The sequence below is a fragment of the Pygocentrus nattereri genome, chromosome 2, assembly GCF_015220715.1.
Source record: "Pygocentrus nattereri isolate fPygNat1 chromosome 2, fPygNat1.pri, whole genome shotgun sequence".
Lineage (NCBI taxonomy): Eukaryota > Metazoa > Chordata > Actinopteri > Characiformes > Serrasalmidae > Pygocentrus > Pygocentrus nattereri.
Genome location: NC_051212.1, coordinates 7,741,219 through 7,762,348, shown reverse-complemented (window position 1 = coordinate 7,762,348; position 21,130 = coordinate 7,741,219). Strand labels below are relative to the sequence as shown.

At 41.8% G+C, this 21,130-nt stretch overlaps 1 pseudogene; it reads left to right on the top strand.

The window, feature by feature from the left end:
• Positions 1 to 6,552: 6,552 nt before the first annotated feature.
• On the top strand, positions 6,553 to 11,574 carry LOC119262368 (annotated as a pseudogene).
• Positions 11,575 to 21,130: the final 9,556 nt, after the last annotated feature.

Below are 21,130 nucleotides of genomic sequence, written 5' to 3'. Positions count from 1 at the left end.
AGAAAAGTGTTTCGCTCAGTTCTGCAGCTTTAATCGTGTCTGTGTGAAGTTACAGGTGTTCAGATGTGGTTTGTGCTTTGACTTCTCTGACTCCTCAGCTCAGAGCTAAAACCCATGACATCACTACCTCACACTGTACCCCAGCTGCTCTAAATCACATTCATTCAGATCTTAATGTACAACAAATAGTTCTTCTGTATATCAAATGAAATAATGCCATGTTATTTTTTATAATTTTCTATTCAGTGCAGACCTTAAGAAATTATTAATACCTTGGAAATGTGTCTGGAATCTTCATACAGAATAAATCATAAAGAAGCATAATCTGAAGAGCTTGACTAAGTCGTGGCCATGCATTAAGATCTCATTCCCACGCGTTAATAAGGTGCCACACGTTATTTTGATTTATACAGGATGCCGACATCAGGGCTCCATAAGCCCGTACAACCTATATGTGAGAGAAACAATATAGGGACGAAACTGAACTGCCCCCATTTGACGGGGACTTCGTGCTCCTAAGATCAGCGGCTGACGTGCCCAAGTTCACGGAGTTTTCTGTCGGTGTTGTGCCGGACTCCCCTATGTGTGCGCGCATCACACAGGCAGATGGACACTAGATTACATTGTCTTTCAGTCATAATGACCAGCACTGTATTCTGGTGGTGAGGGAGACTCAGGAGAGCCTGTCGTTCTGCTAGAGAAGCGCTCTTTACTGACACCTGCAGAAAAGGCTCATACAGGGCAGCCAGTTAGCGACGAAAGTCATCTCCACTCTCTCCACTAATAGAACATCAACAAACACATAGAAAACGTTATATAGCCTCCATAATGCCAGATCTAGACTGACCTTCTCAACGCTCACGCTCGATCATTTTAACCGCGACAGCCTGATTTCTGAGCTCCTGCAGTGGGTGCACTCTGCACCCAGTTAAAATCAACCCTTTATTCCATTGCTGTTTGATTGATTTTACCATCAGTCTGTGAAACTGTATAATGAAGCTGTTTCTTGTTTTTTGGATAACAATAACAGAATGAAAAACGAGATTTTATTTTTGTCCCAAAACTGGATTTTGAAATAAAAACCAAATGAACAGAAGCTACACGGACCCAGACAGTGCAGCAAAGCCAATCAAAGCCTTCCTTCGTCTATGTGATGGTGTCACACTGGAGACAGAGCATCACTTCAGCAGGTCTGGTCAGAGTCTGACTGTGTGTGAATAGTGGAATAAAGTCCTTTTTTCCAACCTGCTTTCCTTTATTTTGCCTGATCTGGTAGATATGGGCATCCACAGGCTAGTCAGCTCTGCTAATATGTTTATTGTGGTGTCGGGAATCTTCGTGTCGATCAAAGAACAAAACAGAAGAAAATAAAACACATTCCAACAGAGGAATCACAGATCCGGTACCATGAGACTGACACTGAGCCTTTTTTCAGGCTGAGTGAGAGTGAGAATGTAGATTTATTAGGGTGGGAACAAGCTGAGAGTGAAATTCCTAAACCAGTCCATGAAGATTGAAGCTCATAGTTGAAGGCAGAGTTGAGGAGCTCTCATCAACACTGCCTGACCGACAATAAGCCTGTAGTTAACCCATGGATGTAGTGTAAGGTAGCATGGATGAAAAGCCCCTAAAAGCCCCTAAACGTGTTTAAAAAGGACCTCATTACCTGAAGCAAACAACAGTAATGTTAATTATGCATGACGACTTCTCATCTTATACGTCTCATTTCTGGTCCTCCAAATACAAGGTTGGAATGGCCTGCTGGAAAGCCCTCCAGATCATCTGACTGCTCCGGAGTTAATGTCTTGAGGTTCAAGGACTTGACGACGTTTCACTGAATAGATTTTGTGCATCGAGCGCATCTCTGACTAAACTACACGCAAGGATGTTTCGGATGTTTCATTTTGAGGAACGAATGTGAGCTAACAGTCACATTTTGCTGTCTAGCTTGTGTCATGGATTGCGCTCAGGATGATAAAAGAGACTAGAAAAATCTACGACGGGTTTTAGAGGGGCTCTCACTTGGTCGTGGCTAATTTCATCACAGCTCATCATCAAATGTTTAAAGTGCATGAATCAAAATGAGAGAACTTGTAATTAAGTAAAGGAACTATGTTCTTAAAGAAAAGATTGTTATTTGAGGTTCTTCAGTAAAGAAAATGATTCCATAAAAAACCTTGAACACTGAAAGAAACCTTTGCATGATTAAATGGTTCTGTGCATCATAAAAGGGTTCTTAAGATTGATGGAGAAAGTGCTGTAGATGGTTCTTTTTTGAAAAGGGTTCTATACAGCACCGAAAAGGGTTCTGCTATTGTTATAATGTAAAGCTTGTAACAATAAAAGAACCCTTTTTGGCTAAATGGCTTTAAATTGTGTGTTTCTCTCTCAGTGGATGTGACTCTGGATCCTGATTCAGCTCATCCTAAACTCGTCCTGTCTGATGACGGGAAACAGGTCACATGTGGAGACAAACAACAGAATCGCCCTAAAAACCCAGAGAGGTTTGATCGCTGTGTCTGTGTTCTGTCAAAGAAGGGGAGATTTTACTATGAGGTTCAGGTCAGAGGGAAGACTGAGTGGACATTAGGAGTGACCACAGAGTCCTCCCTGAAACAGGCTCCCCAGAAGGTGGGGGTGTTTGTGGATTATGAGGGTCTGGTCTCCTTCTATGATGTTGAGTCCAGGTCTCATATCCAGCTGGCACACGACCGACCTTTTCAATGTGGTTGAAATAATGTCTGTTATTGTTTCAACGCTGAAACAATGTTAAAACAACATTTAATGTTAAACGATTGTGCAAACGTTGAACTATTAATGTTGAATCAACATAATGTCTTCAACCTGCCTATGTATTGCCATTTCAAGTTTAAAAAACGGCTGGATGCAAGGATGAAAAATGTACAAACAACTCTTTGGCGTTGGATTTTGAAAGAGGTATTTATTATTATTATTATTATTATTATTATTATTATTATTATTATTATTATTAATAATGCCCTGCGATGGACTGGCGACCAGGGTGTATCCTGCCTTCCGCCCGAAGACTGCTGGGATAGGCTCCAGCATCCCCCCGCGGCCCTGACGGAGAAGCGGCTTAGAAAATGGATGGATGGATGGATTATTAATAATTCATTCATTCGTCCAAAACGTCGTCAAAAACAGGCAGGTACTAACCAGGGAGATAACATCAGGCAATGAAACCGCTCGGAAGGTTTTAAGGCAGAAACAAAACGTCGCAATGACAAATGAAGAAGTTTAAATAGAGCAGGAGTGAAATCAGGCATAGCGTCATGTGATCACTCGAGGGATTCTGGGAGTCGTCAGTGATGCCGGCGGAGGGCGTGAAATGTAAAGGTTTATGTTTGTCCCTTTTTATTTTTCTTCCTACATAATTTTCGCGGTATTATAGCGCATCATATATTAATATCAAGGCGTTTTTCTGTTCCACCAGACCCGGCGGAGAGATAATCTCGCGAGACTTTATACAGTGACGCCCCGCTGCTTGGCGCCGTTTTATAACCGTTGGTGTGACGTCGCTGGGAGAGTTCGGCTGTTTCGCTCACTTGGCATCTTTTAAAGTTTAGCTAAGGTGAGCAGAGTCAGAGTTTAGTCAAAACCCGAGGAGATAATATTATTAATAACACACAGAGTTATTAAACAGGCGGCCCCAGTCACGCTAGCTGGTTAGCTATCCTGGCTAGGTGTTGTGAGGACGCCTGACTAGCTAGCATGAGCAAAAATGAGAAACGCGTGGATGAAAATTCGATATTTTTACAGGTTTAGATGTTCGTTTGCCTTTTTGCGGTCGCTACTGCGGTTTCCTGAGTGTGTGCTTCTCATTTAACGCTACTAGTGTGTTATGAGGCCAGTTTATGTGAGATTTAGTTTAAGCTAGCTTTAGCTGCTAATGCGTCCCTGGACACTGACCTGTAGCGCTGACGTCAGTAACGTTGTGTTTTAGGTTTGGCTGCTAATGTAGTTTCTCATAGGAAGCCAAAGTGGACCACTAAACTGTTTTTTTCATGTTCTTTTGTAGTTCATGTGTGTAGAATTACAGAGCATGTAATGGTGGTATTATAGCCGAGGCGGCGTGTTTTAAATCCGTGGCCCTGCGTGTGCAGAGAGGGGACAGATCAGAGACATGTAGACATAGACGCCTCATTCCGGGCTGGAGCGCAGCGTCGCTGCGTTATTGGATGGGTCTCCTCACTGAAGGCTCCACCAGACCAACTCAGAGAGCAATAATGTTTACGGTTACTATAATCTGCGCAGTGTGGAAAGCAGATCGCGTGGGATTACCTTTCACAAGAATACTGAACAGTAATGTCGGTTATTTTACCATTTATAATAGGCAGCACCACATCGCCGAATTAACTACCCTGGAGTGTGTGTGTGTGTATATATATATATATATATATATATATATATATATATATATATATATATATATGTATGTGTGTGTGTGTGTGTGTATGTATGTATGTATGTATGTATGTACAGGAGTGCAGCTACATACTTTCTGAGGTGTATGCAAATATTTTATGGCCAATAGGCAGTGTCGGTCCATGAGGCGTCTATTTGTATATGTCTATGGGATGGATGGCACTGAGGCTGGACAACTAGATGGTACATGAATTGAAAACGAGTGGTTATTTGCCGATTACATTTGTTCAGTTGACTGAAATGAGTTAAACTGGTAAGTGCTGCTGTTTTGTGTGTGAAGTTATTGTGCTTTTGCTTCATAGTTTGGGCGTGAAATATAAATGTATATGTATGTCCTTTTGAATTTTTCTTCGTGCATATATGTGCAGTATATCATCTATTAATATCAAGGCATTTTTTCTATTTCACCAGACCCGGCGGTGAGAATCTCGTCAGACTGTACAGAGTGAATGGAGCATGTCGGGAGAGTTAATTTGAAGGCAAGTCAGTTACCTGAGGGGCATAATTTTATTAATTACACATGTTAGCCCAGTAATGTTAGCTGGTTAGCTATCCTGGCAAGGTGTTGTGAAGATAATTTATTATTTACTGCGCACATAACAGAGAGGAGCGTGCAGCTTAAAGCACCACAGAACAATTATATTTTTATCTTTCAAGTCACTTAAATTATAATTTGTATCGTGAGGAATGTGTTTATTTATTAAACAGATATTTTTAAACACTGAAATTGTGAGTGCATTTATGTATGTATGTATACGTTCGGCCCCATGGACAGCGCGCCAGGGGTATGAAGTTAGCCTCATAGCTGCCGGCTTCCTTTTAATCTTCCAGCCCTTCTTAATTCACGTAAAAGGCACAGGTTGCACCCGGTGCCAGAATATGACTCCAGCGTGATATTAAAAGATGAGCAGAGAACTAAAGTCATTTTCTGGTTTGAGAAACTTGTGACGTGCAACTTATGATCTAAAAAAAGATCCTAATGGAATAACAGTGTACAGTTTTTAAAAAAATTGTTGGCACTGTACACAGGATGTACAGTATTTGACTATAAACTAACCTGCTGTTTGCTTTTCCTCTTTAGACACTGTTCTCAGCACACACACAATCACACAACAGGAGGCAATGGACACGATGGCGAAATACCTCAAGTCCACTGGAAAAACTGTCCAGCGAAGAAAACAAACCAGTGATTCTCAACCAAATACAGCTTCACTTCTCACTCAAAGCCCAGATGCCACACTGATGATCTCCTATTTTGGATATAATATTTATTTTGGAGAAGAAACAGGTCATTGGAAAGGATGGATATGCTGGGAAAAGATGAAGATGATGGAGGGAAGAGAACTGTGAGCAACAGTATGGATGGATACAAGCAGAGGAATCAGGAATGCATGAAGACCCAAATGATCATCAGGAGTCAGAATCAGCATGACTGCACACAATAATAATAATAATAATAATAATAATAATAATAATAATGTATTTGTGTGAGGTGTTTGACAAGCTGAAATGTCACTGATCTTTACAAAAACACCAGTCTGATTCATCTTGATGGTCTTTATGTGGAACATCTGTACAGCTGTGTTGTTATATATGACTAATGACAGTTTGTGATTATGAGTGAAGGAAAGTTTGTAGAGCAGGTTTAACTGAACTCGGCTCTGTGTTTAAATGATTAAACACTGATAGACGTTTCTTGTCTGTGTCTGTAAAGAAGTGAACTTTAATAGCCTTTAATGGGGTCATCAGTTATTCTTTTATTCCAGCTGACCAGCTGCACAACTTACTACACAACTGTTTGATGTGTTGAGCAAAAGCTGCATATTGAGATGCTGTAATTCAATTGGTGAATATCCGCCACCTACTGGCCAAAACCTGCAAGTACAACAAACCATCGCCATGCATACATGGGAGTGGCTTCATGATGTCACTCAGGAGAAACGAAAGTAAGGGGAGCTTCATAAACAGAAGTCAGTTCTTCCAGCAGGACACAGGTTCCAGCTTGAAAGTTCTCCAGGCAGGAACTCAGTGAAACTCTACAGATAAACTCAGAAGAAGCAGAAAAGCAGACCAAAGGAGAGAAAGTGAAAGTGGTAATGAGTCTAAGTTTCTTACGGTCTGTTACTGAAAACACATCCAGCTGTTCAGATCATTTCTGTCCGTCACTGTCGGTCAGGGTTTGTCAGTTTGGTCCGTGTTTTACAGCAGAAGCTGTGATCGTTTGTTCAGCTACAGATTCATGATTGACAGGTAGGATGTGAAGCTCATCAGTCAGATGAATGTGACTGATTTAAGATGAGTACATTTCCTAAAACGTCCTTTATGTTTACATAGAGAAACATTAAAAAAACAGTTTATATGCATTTTTTCTTTGGACTCAAATCTCCCTCATGGTGTCTCTGTGTCTCCTCTGTCAGTCATGGCTTCCTCCAGTAGTCTCCTGTCTGAAGATGAGCTCCAGTGCTCCATCTGTCTGGATGTGTTCACTGATCCGGTCACCACTTCATGTGGACACAACTTCTGCAGGGTCTGTCTCAAAGAGTACTAGGACAGCAGTTCACGCTGCCAGTGTCCAGTCTGTAAAGAGGAATTCTCCAAAAGGCCTGAGCTGCGCGTGAACACCTTCATCTCTGGACTGGCTGCTCAGTTCAAGAAGTCAGTTCAGCTCAAATCCAGCAGAGCTCTAGAGAAACCTGACAAATCTCAGTTGCTCTGCGATGTCTGCTTTGAAAGGAAAAGTGCAGCTATGAAGTCCTGCCTGATCTGCATGGCCTCCTACTGCAAGACTCATCTGGATCCTCATGAGAGAATCGCTTCATTCAGGAAGCACAAACTGATAGACCCTGTGGAGAACCTGGAGAACTACATCTGCCAGAAACATGAGAGACCCCTGGAGCTGTTCTGTAGAGACGACCACACGTGTGTGTGTCAGTTCTGCACTGAAGGAGACCACAAGACTCACAGCACTGTTCCCATAGAGGAGGAGAGTGGAGAGAAGAAGGTGAGGAACATTTAGAGAAAAGTTCCCTCTGTTCTGTTGTGTTTGGGTTTAAATGAATGAGTGATTTTGTTATATTTTGTCCTTTTTTATAGACTCAGCTGGGAAAGACACAGGCTGAAGTTCAGCAGATGATCCAGGACCGACTGAAGAAGATTGAGGAAATCAAACAGTTTGTAGAGCTCAATAAAGTGAGTCTTACCTGAGTTTTAACAACGTCTTTCTCAGACTCAGACAGGTTTTTTTTTTTAGTCTGGTCGTAACACAGAAACAGTTTTGGTGAAAGTTGCCAGTGATGTATGAATATTGATGAGAACACAGTATCAGTGCTTGTTCTCTTAAACGTGCTGCAAATGACAGTGTAAATCCATATAGTTCATATTGCTCCATGCTAGACTGGATTTTTTAAAAATGTTCTGAAGTGCTTTTACACAGATAAACCTGACAGTGTTTTGGTTCTCTTGACAAATTTAACAAATGGAATGTGTGACAATTTTTTGTGGAGTGCCTCAGGGCTTTATTCTGGTGCCACTTTTATTTTCCTTTTACATGCTTCTATTCAACTATATTATGAGTGAATATGGAGTCAACTCCATGGCTTTGTTGATGATATTTCTATTGCACCTGTTGATCAGCTGGTTACTGGTTATCTAGTATAATAAGTTGAATGAATGACTTTGTAATATGTCAAAATGTTTAACTGTCTACTTCAAAACTGTGGAATTCCCTCCCACAAGACATTCGTCAAGTATCCATTGTTACTATAAAAAAGTGTACAAAGGTGTGTGAAAGTTTGTGAATCCTTTGGTATTTTCTGTATTTCTGCATAAATTTGACCTAAAGCTTCATCAGATTTTTACACAAGTCCTAACAGTAGATAAAGAGAGCCAAATTAAACACACACTATATAAGACATGTATTTGTCATGGTTACATGGGGAGCAGGAGCCATTCCCAGCAGTCATTAGGAAGAAGGCAGGCAAAATCTTTGACAGGTCACCAGTCCATTGCACTGAATACAGACAGACACATTCAAACACACACACAGGGGCAATTCAGAATGTCCAATTAGATCTTTTTGGTTTAAATGAGAAGCGTAAAGTATGGAGAAGGGAAAAAACTTGTGTAAAAGCACTGAATTCCAGCAAAAACCTTATCCCATCTGTGAAACATGGTGGTGGTAGTATCATGGTTTAGGCCTGTTTTGCTGCATCTGGGCCAGGACAGCTTACCATCATTGAAAGAACAATGAACTCTGAATTATAGTAGCAAATTATAAAATAGGAAGCTGATGTGCAGAACTAATCAACAGTTGCCGGAAATGTTTAGTTGCTGTTATTGCTACACAAGAGGGTCCAACCAGATACTGAACGCAAAGGTTCACATACCTTTTCCACTCACAGACACATAATATTGGATAATAAATAAATGACCAAGTCTAATATTTTTGTCTCATTTGCTTAGTTTGGTTCTCTTTGTCTGTTTTTAGGACTTGCGTGAAAATTAAGGTTTAGGTCAAATTTAGGCAGAAATATAGAAAATTCTAAAGGTTTCACAAACTTTCAAGCACCACTGAAGCTTAAAACTTTTTAAATTTGCACTACCATTTAATATTTTTTCACTGTCATGTTTTATTTAGGTACTTGTGGATTAAAATTCCTGGTTTTAATTTTATTACTTTAAGTTTTGCTTCCTTTATTATTCTCTGTTGTTCTTTTAGGATGAAATGTATATTCTTTCTCTGTAAAACTTTTTGAGCACTTCTTTATTAATAGTGTTATTACTATTATTGTCTCCTGTTAGAAAAGCACAGAGAAGGAGAAAGCAGACAGTGTGGAGGTCTTCAGAGCTCTGCTGTGCTGCATTGAGAGAAGCCAGGCGGAGCTGCTTGAGGTGATGGAGGAGAAGCAGAAAGCAGCAGAGAGGCAGGCTGAAGAGTTCATTAAAGAGCTGGAGCAGGAGATCACTGAGCTAAAGAGGAGAGACACTGAGCTGGAGCAGCTCTCCCACACTGAGGACCACCTCCACCTCCTACAGGTCAGAGTCCCTCTGTTTCTCCATAGTAATGCAGTCCATCACAGGACAGCGCTGCCCATGCTGAGGGGTTTCTCCTCTCTCCTGCTGGACTGTAGGTTTACCCGTCCCTCTGCAGCCCTCCACCCACCAAGAACTGGACTGAGGTCAGGATTAACTCTCATCTGAAGGTGGAGCCTCTGAGGAGAGCTCTGTCTCAGCTTCAGGAAGACCTCAGTAAGGAGATGGAGAAGATTCATGAGAGTGGTGAGTATTTTACTGATCAGTAAGTCATTTTGATGTTCAATGAAAAAGAGAGTTTAGGATGTCATTAAGGTCCTGATCTGAAAAGGAATGTTTAGTAAATGAAGTCTTTAGACACTGAATTATAATGTTTTATCTATTAATACACCCATCCATATATATTCCTACACTTTGTGACTTGGTCATCATATTGAAATGCTGGTCATACTTATTGGGTATTTAATTAAGTAAGGTTTGAATCATAACGCTAAACGTTATTGTCGATTGTTCTCTTCCAAACAGAACTGAACAGAATTGAACAGTATGCAGGTGAGTGCTCACTGATCACATGATACAGTCCAGTACAAACAGTTTTAGTAAAATTAATATAGAATGATTGTGTTTTGTTGATTTTCTAAGTGAAAATAAGTGAACACGTCTTCTACAGAGAACAGATTGATATGGCATTTTCTGCTAATATTAGTGTACATTTTCTATTTTTTGTTGAGCTTAATATTTCGGGGGAAAAAATAAAAGACAAAATGTGCCGTGTTTTATTTTTTTCAGTGTGTTGAGTTGCACAGTTCTGTAATTGTGTATTAAAATGTGCAGAAGTGTGTTCCCTATAGAGAATATGTTAACTTATTTACAGCCAAACTTTTGCACATGACTGTGTATAAGAGTAAACATGTAGGATTCTGTTGCCTTAAATGTTGTTATTTCTCTCTCAGTGGACGTGACTCTGGATCCTGATTCAGCTCATCCCTTCCTCATCCTGTCTGATGATAGAAAACAAGTGAGAGTTGGAGACAAACGACAGAACCTCCCTAATAAACCAGAGAGGTTTGATCGTTGTCCCTGTGTGCTGGGAAAGGAGGGGTTCTCCTCAGGGAGGTTTTGCTATGAGGTTCAGGTTAGAGAGAAGACTAAGTGGGATTTAGGAGTGGTCACAGAGTCCTGTTACAGGAAGGGACAGATTTTACTGAGACCTGAAAATGGATACTGGGCTGTGTGGCTGAGAAATCAGACTGAATATACAGCAGCAGAGTCTCTCCCTGTCTCCTTCTCCTTGAAACAGGCTCCCCAGAAGGTGGGGGTGTTTGTGGATTATGAGGAGGGTCTGGTCTCCTTCTATGATGTTGAGTCCAGGTCTCATATCTACTCTTTCACTGGTCAGTCTTTTACTGAGAAACTCTATCCGTTATTCTGTCCTTGCCTCAACGAAAGAGGTAAAAACTCAGCACCGCTGATCATCACACCTGTTGAACATCATAAATGAGGTTCTTTTTCTTCATTAAAACCTTTTTATTTGAGAAAAACTTGCACTCTGACATTTGAAGTATCATATACCAAAGCCTGAGTAAAGACGAAGTAAAGGAAATTCTTTTCCAGCAAACATTTCAGAAATGTACCCTAAATGGCAAAAACTCACTAAAATTGCTGAAATATTTTTTTTACATTTAATTAAATGTCTTGAACTGCTTTTCACACTGCCTTGATCTTCAAAGAACAAGGAAATCATTTCCTTGTCAAAACCTAATTTGTAACAGATTAAAGCATCAAGATCAATAAATCATCAGATATGACTAATTAAGTTTGAAAATGTTGAATTATTTACTGCTCACAGTTACATCACGAAGCTCTGAGTTAAACACAGTCATCCTGAGAAGTTCTGCTGATTCTGTTAGACTAGAACTTTCTCTGGAGTCTCCTCCATGTTTCCAGTCTTCAGCTGTGCAGTTCTACTTAAAGCTTCTGAGACTGGGAGATGATGGTGTTTCCTCCAGCTGTTGGACACAGTGTCTAGTTTTGGACTGTGGATAAAAACCTGTACACACATTTTTTGAATATTAAAACCCATATCTTGAACTCTGAGTTTCAGCCTGGTTCTGTGGTTCCTTTAGTGGGTTTGAAGTTCCTTTGGGTTTCTTTTAGCGGTTCTTTGGTTCTTTGAACAGTTCTGTGGTTTGGAACGGGAAATCAAATACACTAATGCACTTCTTATCAGTGCAGTGAAGCTGCTGAGAGTCGGACAGATAAACATGAGGACATTTACAGTGTTTAGAAAAGTGTTTCACTCAGTTCTGCATCTTTAATCGTGTCTGTGTGAAGTTACAGGTGTTCAGATGTGGTTTGTGCTTTGACTTCTCTGACTCCTCAGCTCAGAGCTAAAACCCACCACATCACTACCTCACACTGTACCCCAGCTTCCCAATTCCCAAAACCCCAATTTTATGGGTTTTCTATTCAGTGCAGACCTTCACCTTATTGTGTTAAAAATCAACATAACCTGGGAAATGTGTCTGGAATCTTTGTACAAACAAGTAAATGAGTGTAAAGATGTTTTTTTTAAATGTAATTGTTGGTAACACTTTACAATACTGGTCAACAAATAAGCAAACATGAATATTTAACTAATGCCTTAATCAAAATGAATTAGTGGATAGACTAATTCTTAACAAGTCAGGATATAATGAAGCATACATGTTAGTAAAGTACTAAGTCATATATACACAGCCATTATTAGAGGTAATTGTGAAGCATCATTAAGGGTCTGATCTCCTTCTGTGATGCTTAGGCCTGTTCTTGTATCTAATCTTTCACTGGTCAGTCTTTCACTGGTAACCCTATCCATACATCAGTCCCTCTGACAATAATAGAGATTAAAGCTCAGCACCACTGATCATCTGCCCTGTTATGCATTAGAAATTAGTTTGATTTGACCTATAAACTCATTTTATTATGACAGAAAAATGTGTGCTGTGGTACTGAGAATAGCCTTTTTATCACAGATCTCCTTTTAATGAAATGAAAAAGGAATTTAGGGTCTTATAAAAAAATCATTTTAATGATTTTTTTTTGTATATCTTCACTGTTCAACGTAAAACAGAATAGTCTCCAAAATAGCAGCTTTACAGCAGAGGGCAAAAACACACAATTTAATGTAAAATATGTTTAGTTCTGAGTGATTTGGAGCTTTTTGATTGGTCCGTTCATCATGAAATTTTCGCACAACATAAAGGACAGCTGGTGTATTGAAATGATGTAGAAAACTGAAAATCGACAAAAATGGACATGCATGGTTTTCTTTGGACAGCGACAATATGCTGAATGTAAATATTCGTTTGGAGCTGTAAACAAGAAACGTCTCTATTCAGATAAACAGTAACACAGAATTCAGTGCAAAACTCTCATAAAAACAGTACAGCAAAGAAAACTAACGGATTGATTCCTAAACCTCACTTCACACTCAAAGAGCTTTTTATATTAGTTTGTAATACGCCTGTAAAATGTAAAAAAATTTTAATGTAATTATGTGGTAAAATTGTTTCAAATAAACAAAGAAATTCTCTGATCGATCTCTATCATCTCATTAAAGCATTGTCGCTTAAAGCACACATGAAAATATCATAAGTGTTTTAATAGTAAGTTCTACAACAATTTATACAAGAAAAAAACGTAGAGATGATTCACTTATTGCAGATACGTCATGAGGCACTGACTAAAACACAGTCATCCTGAATTATTCTGGAATTTAAAACCCATACGAGATATTCAGCCATGAAAACCAGCTTGGTTCTGAGGTTCATTTAGTGGTTTTGTGGTTCCTTTAGGTTTTTCTGTGGTTCCTTTAATCGTTCTGGTTCCCATCCCTGGTTCTGGAATACCCCCTGCTCATTTTAGAGCTCTAAAACACCCTTTCTTACTCAGGAAGGACTGCTTAACATGTTGGAGCAGAGGGAGCACTATAATGTGAAGGTCAGGGGGTTCTCTAGGACCATGGCTGAGAACCACTTCTTTAGTGGTTCTGTGGTTTCAACAGGCAGTAATGTATATTATCTCTAGGTGACGTCATTAGGAAACATAATATACATTTCCATTGCTGTGCTGGCGACACCCAGTTATACATTTATATTCCTTCAGATGATCAAGACTCTGTAGACAGACTGACCAGCTGGGTGTCAGATATTTCTCAGTGGATGTCACAAAACTTTCTCTAATTATATCACGAAAATACGGAAATACACTGTGTGCACAATTATTAGGCAAGTGAGCATTTTGACCATATTTTCATTTTTAGGCCTATTTTCTAACTCCAAGCTGGATAAACTTGAATGCTTAATGGATTTAAGCCTAGCAGGTGATGTGTATCTGTGTAATGAGGGAGGGTGTGGCCTAAGGAGGTCAACACCCTATATCAAGGTGTGCATAATTATTAGGCAGCTTTTTTCTTTAGGCAAAATGGGCCAAAAAAGAGATTGAACTGACTCTGAAAAGTTAAAAATGACCAAAAGTCTCTCAGAGGGATGCAGCACTCTTGAAATTGCTAAGATATTGGGGCGTGATCACAGAGCCATCAAACGTTTTGTTGGAAATAGTCAACAGGGTCGCAAGAAACGTGCTGAGAGAAAAAGACGCAAAATAACTGCCAAGGATTTGAGAAGAATCAAGCGTGAAGCTACCAGGAACCCATTACTTTCCAGTTCTGTCATATTCCAGAACTGCAACCTAGCTGGAGTATCAAGAAGTACAAGATGTACTCAGTGCTCAGAGACGTGGCCAAGGTAAGGAAGGTTGAAACCCGACCACCACTGAACAAGACACATAAGCTGAAGTGTCTAGACTGGTCCAAGAAGAATCTGAAGACATATTTTTCAACGGTTTTATGGACTGATGAAATGAAAAATCCACCAGATGGATGAGCCCGTGGCTGGATCAGTAACGGGACAGAGCTCCACTTCGACTCAGACGCCAGCAAGGTGGAGGTGGGGTACTGGTATGGGCTGGTATTATTAAAGATGAGCTGGTTGGACCTTTTCGGGTTGAAGATGAGCTCAAAATCATCTCCCAAGCCTACTGCCAGTGTTTAGAAGACACTTTCTTTAAGCAGTGGTACAGGAAGAATCTGCATCTTTCAAAAAGACGATGATTTTTATGCAGGACATGCTCCATCACATGCATCCAAGTACTCCTCTGCATGGCTCGCCAGTAAAGGCATTAAAGATGAAAAACTTATGACGTGGCCCCCGTCCTCACCTGACATGAACCCAATTGAGAACCTGTGGGCAGTTCTTAAACGGGAGATTTACAGTGAAGTAAAACAGTACACCTCTCTGAACAGGGTCTGGGAGGCTGTGGTCGCTGCTGCACAAAAAGTTGATCATCAACAGATCAAGAAACTGACCGACTCCACTGACCGACTCCACTTCAGACATTTAGTTCATTTCTCCCTCATCAAACTTTTATGGTGGGGGAAAAACTTGCACTCTTTAATTTGAAATACCATCTATCAAGCATTTATTTATTCATTTATCACTTTTTTCATGCCATTATTTACTCTAATAATGGCACAAAAAAAGTGATAAATGAATAAATAAATGCTTGATTCCCTGAAGCTGAGCAGGTCAGCAGTGTTGAAGTTAAAGTGCGGAGTATCTGCTTTCATTCAGTAGATAAACCATGTAGGAATCCCGGCCTTTTATATATACATTAAAAATCTGTAAAAAACCATGAAGTTCATTTCATTCACATGATCATCACATCTATTAAACATGATAAATGAGGTTAGATCCTGCCTATATTCAAATGAACACATGAGGCACTGAGCTCGCTGTGTCAGTTATACAACTTACACCTTAAAGACATGAAAAAGGAATGAAGTTGAAGTGCAGCTCTTTTTTATTTGCCTTCCTTGCATGTAAATATTTTATTGTATAAAATAGTTTTTTTTTTTGTTTGTGATGCACGTCTGCGATTTTACTGCAGACGTCAATCAAATTTAAATAAATGTAATTATACAGTCAAATGGATCAATGATATTAAGTCAGTTGTAGGTAAACTGAAACTGATTAAGACGGTAAATGAAACAGGGCATCATTTTCAAAAAGAAAGTTCATGTTTTCCAATTTCTCTATGTTTAAAGCATGAAAGCTTTTGCTTTATTTTCTTATATTCCAGATATAAACGTAGGAACGAGAGCAGAGAACAGACACCTAACCAAACTTTTTACATCTATAAATTAAAAGGTTCTTTTCTCTTGGATTAAATAAAGGTCTTGATTTTAGCCCATTTCTATAGACCCACATGTTGAGATTGGCGCCCTCTAGTGTTTACTTTGTAGATGTTAACCTTGTAATCTTAGAAATTTGACGCTGGTATCATCAGATTGTTTTTTATTGGTGTATATGTGGTTGATTTCTTGTGACATGTTGTTTTGTATTGTGACATTTGTGAATCACTAAGTCATCCAAAGTCATGTGACTAATTTAGAGCACCTGTACAGAGCTTGTACTCAGAATCAGAACCAGAATTGTAATACTTTATTGATCCCAGAGGGAAATTGCAGTATTTTGACCAGGCAGATTGGGCAGATTTTGGTTGGACTCGGCAGGGGAAGAGGTACTTCGGCAGGTGGAAAATATTTGAGGTGCTCTGTCGTTATTTTGGTAGATTAAAAAAAATATATATATACATAAAACTGAACTGTGTTACTGAATGTGGCTGAAATACTGAAATCAATCAAAGATTTGTTACACATTTCAGTCAGTCCTGTTGTATCAGTGGCTGCATTGAGCGGCTCGCTGATATAACGTGATGGGCCTCCGCCCCAAGTACAGACATATGTTATATTACCACTAATTATTCTAAGTTTTTGTTCTATTATTCTGCTCTCTTATGCAAAAAGGGTATACAATTTAAAAAAGCATTCAGCAAAAGACAAACGAAGTTTAGAATTGAATTAACAACCGTTTGTCTCTGTGAAATCAGACCTCCGTGCAGTGAAACACCCAAGTACATTCATGCATGCACCCTAGGGGCAGTGAGCACACTTGCCCGGAGCGGTGGGCAGCCCTATCCACGGCACCCGGGGAGCACTTGGGGGTCAGGTGTCTTGCTCAAGGACATCTCAGTCATGGACTGTCAGCCAAGGGGATCCCTAACCTCCAGCCCACGACTGCCCCCAACGTCAGTCGACGAGTTCTTTTTTCAAAGGGTCCTCTCTTCATTTATTGAGCTTCAGGTGGCAAGGTGGTTTCCGGACAGCCACAATTCAAAGATCATCACAAAGCATCCTTCTTTATATCCCATTTCGGGGTGAGCTCTTCACCCCGCCCTTTTTTATATGTCCCTGAATCACCTTTTGTTTCCCATTATGTATTAGTTTAACACGTCTTTTGAAAACCCTTATTTCCAACCAATCTTAAGATATTTTATAGATATATGTATAATAACATACGGATACTTGTTTCTTTTCTAAACAATAAAAGATACAGAAATATTACCTAATCATTGTAAATCTCAAAAACACCTTTAACAGGGTGAATGTGTAAAATTATTTAATGCAATATTTTATATTTATCACAAGTTGTTCAAATATAAAATATTGCATTAAATGTTTTTTATATTTATCACAAGTTGTTCAGGCGTTCTGATCCTCGGTTGCTGAAACTGGCTTTTGGAACTTGGAACGTTACCTCACTGGCGGGGAAGGAGCCTGAGTTGGTGCGCGAGGTTGAGAGATACCGGCTAGATATAGGGCTCTGGGTCCAATCTCCTTGAGAGGGGCTGGACTTTATTCTTTTCTGGAGTTGCCCATGGTGAGAGGCGGCGGGCAGGTGTGGGCTTTCTCATAGCCCCTCGACTCGGCGCCTGTATGTTGGGGTTTTCCCCGGTGGACGAGAGGGTAGCTTCCCTACGCCTTCGGGTTGGGGAACGGGTCTTGACTGCTGTCTGTGCTTATGCACCGAACAGCAGTTCCCTTCTTAGAGTCCTTGGAAAGGGTGCTTGAAAGTGCTCCTCCTGGAGACTCTATTGTCCTACTGGGGGACTTCAACGCTCACGTGGGCAATGACAGTGAGACCTGGAGGGGTGTGATTGGGAGGAATGGCCTCTCTGATCTGAACCCGAGTGGTGTTCAGTTTTTGGATTTCTGTGCAAACCACAGTTTGTCCATCACGAACACCATGTTTGAACACAAGGATGTCCATAAGTGCACATGGCACCAATGTTCAATGATTGACTTTGTAGTCGTGTCATCGGACTTGCGGCCATGTGTTTTGGACACTCGGGTAAAGAGAGGAGCTGAGCTGTCAACTGATCACCACCTGGTGGTGAGTTGGATGAGGTGGTGGGGGAAGATGCCGGTCGGACCAGGCAAGCCCAAACGTATAGTGAGGGTTTGCTGGGAATGTCTGGCAGAAGAACCTGTCAGATTGATCTTCAACTCACACCTCCGTCAGAACTTTGACCAGATATCGGGGGAGGTGGGGGACATTGACTCAGAATGGGCCATGTTCCGTTCCTCCATTGTTGAAGCAGCTGACTGTAGCTGTGGCCGTAAGGTAGTCGGTGCCTGTCAGGGCGGCAATCCTCGAACCCGGTGGTGGACACCCCAGGTGAGAGATGCCGTCAAGCTGAAGAAGGAGTCCTACCGGGCATGGTTGGCCTGTGGGACACCAGAGGCAGCTGGCAGGTATCGACAGGCCAAGCGATCTGCGGCTTCAGTCATCGCCAAGGCAAAAACCCGTGTATAGGAGGCATTTGGTGAGGCCTTGGAAAGTGACTTTAAGTCGGCTCCGAAAAGATTCTGGCAAACCGTCAAGAGACTCAGAAGGGGAAAGCAGTGTGCCACTAGCACTGTATATAGTGGAGATGGTGTGCTGCTGACTTCGACTGAAGACTTCATTGGGCGGTGGAAGGAATACATTGAGGACCTTCTCAATCCCACCAACACATTCTCAGTTGAGTCTGGGGACATGCGAATAGGCTTGTCCATTACTGAGGCTGAAGTCGCTAAGGTAGTTAAGAAGCTCCTTGGTGGCAAGGCTCCAGGGGTGGATGAGATCCGTCCTGAGTTCCTCAAGGTTCTGGATGTTGTGGGGCTGTCTTGGCTGACACGCCTTTTCAACATTGCATGGACATCGGGGGCTATGCCACTGGATTGGCAGACTGGGGTGGTGGTGCCTCTTTTTAAAAAAGGGGACCGGAGGGTGTGTTCCAACTACAGGGGAATCACACTCCTCAGCCTCCCTGGTAAGGTCTATGCAGGGGTACTGGAGAAGAGAGTCCGGCTTATAGTTGAACTTCGGATCCAGGAGGAGCAGTGCGGGTTCCGTCCTGGTCGTGGAACACTGGACCAACTCTTCACCCTCTCCAGGATTCAGGAGGGTTCATGGGAGTTTGCCCAACCAGTTCACATGTGCTTTGTGGATCTGGAGAAGGCATTCGACTGTGTTCCCCGGGGTATTCTGTGGGAGGTGCTTCGGGAGTCGGGGTACATGGCTCTTTGCTACGAGCCATTCAGGCCCTGTACAAACAAAGCAGGAGTTTGGTTCGCATGGCTGGCAGTAAGTCAGACCCGTTCCCAGTGAGAGTTGGACTCCGTCAGGGCTGCCCTTTGTCACCGATTCTATTCATAATTTTTATGGATAGAATTTCTAGGCGCAGTCAGGGGATGGAGGGTGTCCGGTTTGGTGACCTCAGGGTCACATCGCTGCTGTTTGCAGATGATGTGGTCCTATTGGGGACATCAGGCCGCGAACTTCAGCTTTCGCTGGATCGGTTTGCAGCCGAGTGTGAAGCGGCCGGGATGAGAATCAGTACCTCCAAATCCGAGACCATGGTTCTCAGGCGGACTATATCGCCCAGCTGGCCTGGGAGCTCCTTGGAATCCCCCTTGGAGAGCTAGTGGAAGTGGCTGGGGAAAGGGAGGTCTGGGCCTCATTGCTTAGGATGCTGCCCCTGCGACCCGAACCCCGGAGAAGCAGAAGATAATGGATGGATGGATGGATGGATGGATGGACAAGTTGTTAATGCTTTATTCCAATTTATGTTCCCAAATACAAAAGACCAATACAGTTGTTTGTAAATTCTGCCATTAGATGTGATTTTAATATCTGTATTTGTACATTTATAGACAGAGAGCGCATCACTGCGAGCGACTGAGAGCGACAGAGAGCGCGTCACTGCGGTAAAGTTTGTTGTGCTATCAGCATTTAAATCAACAAGAAGCGGTAAGTGGCTAAATATCATGGCTTCTGCTGGTTGTTTCGTCTGCGCAGAGTGTGGCATGTTTAGCTTAACGCCCTTTTCCGCCTCTAGTGATAGCGATAGCGTTTGTACTAAGTGCCAGCTAGTTAGCTGTTTGGTGGAGAAGGTCGACCAGTTAGAAGTGCGTATCCGGGGATTATTAAGGGATAGGCAGCCAGAGGCAGCGTTAGCAGCCCCCGGTACCCTAGGGAGAGTTAGCACCCCTTCGACTCCGGCGTCAGAGCCCTCACAGCGGGGCGAATGGGTGACGACTCGGCGGTCTAGCCGGAAAGCTAAGGCTAATGCTAACGCTGAGGCCAAAGCTAGCCCACCGGAACACCACGCTCCTCCCATTCACGTGTCAAACAGGTTTGCCCCGCTCAGTGAAGCACCCACTGTGAAGCCTGTTAAAAGCACTCTGGTCATAGGAGACTCGATTGTTCGACACGTGAAGTTAGCTACTCCGTTAGGGGCGCCAGCAGTTACAGTTAGATGCTTATCGGGAGCCAGAGCGCCGGACATTAGTGGCAACCTTAGATTAGCTGATAGGAGATATTCGAGGATAGTCATTCATGTAGGGGCCAATGATATCCGTCTGCGGCAGTCAGAGGTAACTAAGGCTAATATTAGAGAGGTGGTTAAACAGGCCCAGACGATGTCTGATGCCGTAATCTGCTCTGGCCCCATCCCGATACGGCGCGGCGCTGAGGCCTACAGCAGGCTTACAGCGTTAAACCGCTGGATGTCCAAGTGGTGTTCCGAAAATCAAGTGGGCTTTATAGATAATTGGTTACGATTTGAGGGCAAGCCTGGTCTTATAGGTAGGGATGGTGTCCAGCCCACGCGGGAGGTTGCTGCCTTACTTTCGTGCAGCATAGCACATAGTCTTTTAGTTAGTCGGCAGAGTAGTGTAAACCGCTGCTGACAATCCAGAGCCGGGACCAGGCCGCAGACAGACAGGCTAAACCGACCGTCTGCGATCCGCCTTGAGGCGTCACCTAAGATTAACCTTATTGAGACTGTGTCTTTGCCCCGAATTAAAACTAAATTTAATCACAGAAAAACTCAATCAGTCCGCTTAAATAACCTTATCAACATATATCCATGTTCTGATGATGGCACTAACACTTTCAATCTAAAACTTGGACTACTTAATATAAGATCATTAAATTCTAAAGCAGTCGTCATAAATGAAATTATAAGCGATCATAAATTTGACTTTTTTTGTCTTACTGAAACGTGGGTTAGACCAGATGAATATTTAGCTTTAAATGAAGCCACGCCTGTAGGCTATAATTATGCACATAGGCCAAGACTAACAGTCAAGGGAGGTGGAGTCTGTGTAATATACCAAAATACTCTCGATATTAGTCAGAAACAATGCGACACTTTTACTTCCTTT